The sequence below is a fragment of the Oncorhynchus tshawytscha genome, linkage group LG24 (assembly GCF_018296145.1).
Source record: "Oncorhynchus tshawytscha isolate Ot180627B linkage group LG24, Otsh_v2.0, whole genome shotgun sequence".
NCBI classification, from domain to species: domain Eukaryota; kingdom Metazoa; phylum Chordata; class Actinopteri; order Salmoniformes; family Salmonidae; genus Oncorhynchus; species Oncorhynchus tshawytscha.
Window position 1 is genome coordinate 2435836 of NC_056452.1, and position 5338 is coordinate 2441173.

A 5338-nucleotide genomic window follows, 5' to 3' on the forward strand; every position below is an offset into this window, starting at 1 on the left:
ATTTACTTGCTTGGGAACACTACAGACAAAATGGGAGCCACCCAGAAAAACTACAATTTCTGGCTCATTTTTCCAAAAACCAGCCTGAAACTCTTTCTAAAGACTGTTGACATCTAGTGGAAGCCCTAGGAACTGCAATCAGGCACGATTTCTCCCTATTAGAAAAGTGCCAGCCATTGAAATCAGTGGTAGGATGAAAATGTTTTTTGGGGGGGTTGGTTTGTCCTTCGGGGTTTCACCTGTCATTTCAGTTCTGTTATACTCACAGACATTATTTTAACAGTTTTAGAAACTTTAGAGTGTTTTCTATCCAAATCTACCAATTACATGCATACCCTAGCTTCTGAGTCTGAGTAGCAGGCAGTTTACTTTGGGCACGCTTTTCATCCGGGTTAACTGTGGGTTAACTGCCTTGTTCAAGGGCAAAATTACAGATTTTTACCTAGTCAGCTTGGGGTTTCGATCTTGCAACCTTTTGGTTACTGGCCCAACACTCTAACCACTAGGCTACCCAGCCACACCCATGAATGAAATGAGTGAAATGCAAATATTTGTGCCACGGGCAGGGGAAATGGGACACCGGAGCTCAACCCGCTTGATGAGCGACTTGCTGGTATTATAGGGGAATCCCTCCTGAGTAGAGTAGTGACGGAGGTGGAAGGGGACAGGGACATGCAAGACGCACCGGATGATCCAGGTATGTAATTAGTATTCCCTCGTTTGAAATGAGTAAACAAAATGCATTCAAGTTGTGTTTAAACATTTATTTACACAAGCAATTGTGACATTTTCTATTGTTTTTGTTGCTGCGTGTTCCTGCGGGGTCGGTGGTGCTGCAGCTGAGCAAGAGCTGACTGCGCCCAGCCCCGGCATCTCCACTGCACCACATGCGTCACAACCCTCCGGAAGCCGTGTCCTCATAGATAAGCCGTGTCCTCATTGATGTTGTCCTGCAAACGCAAAGAGACACCATCAATGCTATTAACGAGGTTGCCAAGGAGTTGAAGTGGAACAGGCACGGCTTGGCTTTTGCGGGTGCTTCTCTGTAAAGCTGGGCCCACTACAGCACAGAAATCTAAGAAAACAGCTCTTGGTAATCGGACCGGCTCATAAGCCACTCATCATCGTTGGCAAGTAAATCTTGCTGGTCTCTGAAAAATTTGCTCTCTCCGCAGAATTCTTCCATTTGCCAAATCTTCCAACAGTGCCAAAGCAGCCGTTGTGCGTCATTACACGTTGTAATTGCATCCCATTTTATACCCACCTTCAGGTGCTTAACACCTTCAGGTGTTGTAATTACCCTGATTGTAACTGGCAATGACAGGGCCATTATCACATTACAGTTCAGCGCAACGAACATGTGATAACAATATATGAAACTGTGCACTCGTATCTGCCCAACTGAGGCATCGAAAACGGCATCAGTTTAAACTAATTTGTCCTACAGTTGACCTTATTTAAGAGAATGCATTTCATTACATGCAAGTATTGTTTAATAATTACAAATCCAATTAAATATGATTCAGATTAAACTGTACAACATATTTGAGGGGGTTATTAGCAAAAACAGATATCTCCGTTTGTATTTATTATCCTAAATCATGTTTTTAATGTTTTTTTTTTGTGTGCACTCCATGGAACTCCTCATATATAATACGTGAGGTAATATTTCAATTTATTTTACACAATGGTATCAATTTCAAAGCGTTTCTCGAGTTTCATCCTTCTGTTTCATCCCTCTGCCATCTGAGTTGCAGTTTCTCATTTCTCAAGTTAATGTGCATTCCTATGGGTCAAAGTGTCTGTGGAGGACCGCACATTCTCCCGTCAAGTTAGTTTTTTATAAATCCCAAAATTTGCTTAGAAGGTGGCATACGCCTTTTGTGCCTACGCAACATTTATAACTGAGGCCCCAGGACACCATATATTATAGTCTCTAAACGGAAAAATATTACCACTGTCTCTTGCGCATGTCATTTTCCATATGGATCCAAAACCAATTACTATGAGAATAAAGATCACTGAAAGACAAACATTGAAACAAAGTAGGCTAATGAAGGTAAACAAATTGTTGCTTACTGGAAAATACTCTTTCAAAAGTAATGGAAGAGGCAAGTGGAAGGGGGAAAAGACACCATTCAGAGGTCAAGACAGAGCTGCTCTGAGACAAGCATGGGGACTGGTCTTGATAAATCAATGACATTTTTATTTTCAGTTTGGGTATTAGATATTAGGTATTAGTTAGACTACAATTATGGTGTGGAAATGTATTTCTTAGTTAGATTGGCTGTATCACAACCGGCCGTGATTGGGAGTCCCATACTGCGGCACACAATTGGCCCAGTGTCGCTCAAGTTTCGCCGGTGTAGGCCATCACTGTAAATAAGACTTTGATCTTAGCTGACTTGCCTAGTTAAATAAAAGGTCATGTTGTACAGCACCATATTTTCCTAATGGAAACCCTGAGGGTTTTGTTTTTCTTGCAATAGAAACACAATAATATGAATCAAATGAATGAAGTTACATTTCTTAAAATCAATCCCATCAATCCCAATCCCATATACTCTGTTCTTACAAAAAAAGGTTTTAAATTCTCTAGTAAAGCCAATAACTTTAGGTTATTTGCAAACAAAATAATCTCCAAAATATCGTTAATGTTTTCAAACACTTGTTTTTCACAAGGGCTATTAGCAGGACAATAGACACGATGTGGTCCCAAAAACACCTCTGACAAAGGGTCCAGCATGTCTCTGGATGATGATCGAGCTCGGTCCGACACGGGCTGCTTTATGTATTATTAACATTTCTTTTTTTTCTTTTTTTCTTCTTCATATTTTGATATTGTGTAGCCTACAGTGATGCCTCTAGCATATGTCAGTGCAAGAGGCATCACTACAGTCCCTAGTTCGAATCCAGGCCGTGATAGTTCACATCCGGCCGTGATAGGGAGTCCCATAGGCCGGTGCACAATTGGCCCAGCGTCGTTTTGCCGGTGTAGGCCGTCATTGTAAATAATAATTTGTTCTTAACTGACTTGCAAAGTTAAATAAAGGTAAACATTTTTTTGTTGAAATTTTGTAATGTATTTTGTTTGGTAAATTGTTTTGTAAATATTAATTCACATTTGTGGTGCCACTAAATAAACAATGAAAAAACATTTTTTTGTTTGTTTCTTCCTTATCAGAATAAGCTGTAACTGGACTGTAGAATATTATTTACTAAAACTGTTACACTAAAGTTTTTATTTTAAGAGAAACGAAAATGACCTGGATGCCATGTACAGTATTATAGTCTCTAAATGGAAAAATATTCCCACTGTCTCTTGCGCATGTCATTTTCCAGATTTGCCCTAATGAAAAATGCCCCTTAGATATTAGTTTAGAATCCTCTAAATTTAATTCTTGTCGGAGAGCCATATAGATTGCAAAATAGTTGGAGATTTTTGATGGTTTATGAATTGACACGCAATTTTACATTCCTCCTGAACAATAGTGTAAGAATTGATATGGCTCTTTTCTGCATGCACCCCCCCAAAAGACACTTATTTTGAAGTTTCAACTTGATCCGAACAAGCTGTAACTGGACTGTAGCATATTACTTACTAAAACTGTTGTTCTACTAAAAGATTATTATTATTATTAGATATTCTCACAGCGCACATTTGTAAATCCCAAACTCTAAAAGTACAATAAAGAATGTAAACAAGATACTGTGTTTTTGTTCACAGTAGTGATGGACAGCTGGAGGCATTTTGAAAACAGGTTTTCACAAGTGTACTGTAGTACTGTAGCAGGTGTAGCCCATCATGCAAACAATGTTTCCTATTAGCAGGACAATAGACTCTTCATAGCCCGGCTACTGTAGGTGTGAAAATCCCCCAATTTGCAATGTACTCAATGCTTAAGTACTCTAAAGTGTTACATTTATAACTCAAGACCTCAAGCAACCGCACAATGTCAGAAAGCCATATAGATTGCAAAATAGTTGCAAAGAGATTCCATGGCACATGGTTTATGAATTGACACACAACTCTTCCATAGCCTAGCTGCTGTAGGTGTGAAAATCCCCCCATTTGGCCCTAACAGTTCTTCCTCAACATCTTTATGCTTTCATTAATAAAATAATGAGAAAAAAGACAGTCAAAATGCAGATGTTTATTTAAACAAAATTTTAGTTGAACTTTCCCCCAGCTCCACGACCATGGGTAAAACCTTGCTGAGATGATCAATGTATTTTTGCATTGTTGTATCGTCAATTTCTCAAGCCAAAGCGTCTTGATGGCCTTCACCAGTTAATTTTTGCTTGTAGGCTTGGCAGAGTTACGGATTAATGTTTTCAGTTGATGCCAAACAAGTTAGATCGGGTTTTAAATCATGAGACCAATACATATAGAGATTAAAAAATATATTTTTAGATATACTGTAGGCCTACTGTGGGTGTTGTAGGTATTTTATTTATATTTATTTTACTACATATAGGTCTACTTACTCTGCTGGCGTCTTGACCCAGTTTATGCCCTCATTTGCAATGCAAACCCGGGCGGCAGTGTGTTTTGGGCCATTGTCTGAATTTGGAGAAGAATAAAATACATTTAGCATAACAGCCAACATAAGGAACAATACTAGAAATATACATGTAAATAGGCCTAAACATAAAATATTGCTATAATCCTACCTTGAAAGAAACAATGTAGTCCCCAGAAACACCTCTCTGACATAGGGTCCAGCATATCTCTTGATGATTTCTTCCTCAAAGAAATCTCGAGCCATGATTCCTGAAAAAGGAGGCAACAGTGAATTATTGTGGAATACATAGCAGTCCGTGAGTTGTAGGCAACAATATTGTATGTATCTTTTGCTTTGCAAATAGCTAAACTTTACCATCAAAAATAAAATATGGGCCTGGTCCCTGGCGAGAAATTGCCTCCAACACATGGAGTTTGAACGGATGCTTGGGACTCGGCTTGCTTGATCTTCTTCCTTTTATTCCGTAGCAATTCTGAGCAAATTGCTCAAGGGCCACGGTTGATTCGTCTGTGAAATTATTCGCCAGCTTTGATCCATGCCTGGGCCTGCAGGATGCAAAGTAATTTTGTTGTCAGACGAATCATTGGGTCGAAACTACAGAACAGGACAAAACAAGAGAACACACATTGTTAATGTTCTCAAAAAACAACAAATTATATATATATATATATATATATATATATATACAGTGGGGCAAAAAAGTATTTAGTCAGCCACCAATTGTGCAAGTTCTCCCACTTAAAAAGATGAGAGAGGCCTGTAATTTTCACCATAGGTACACTTCAACTATGACAGACAAAATGAGAAGAAAA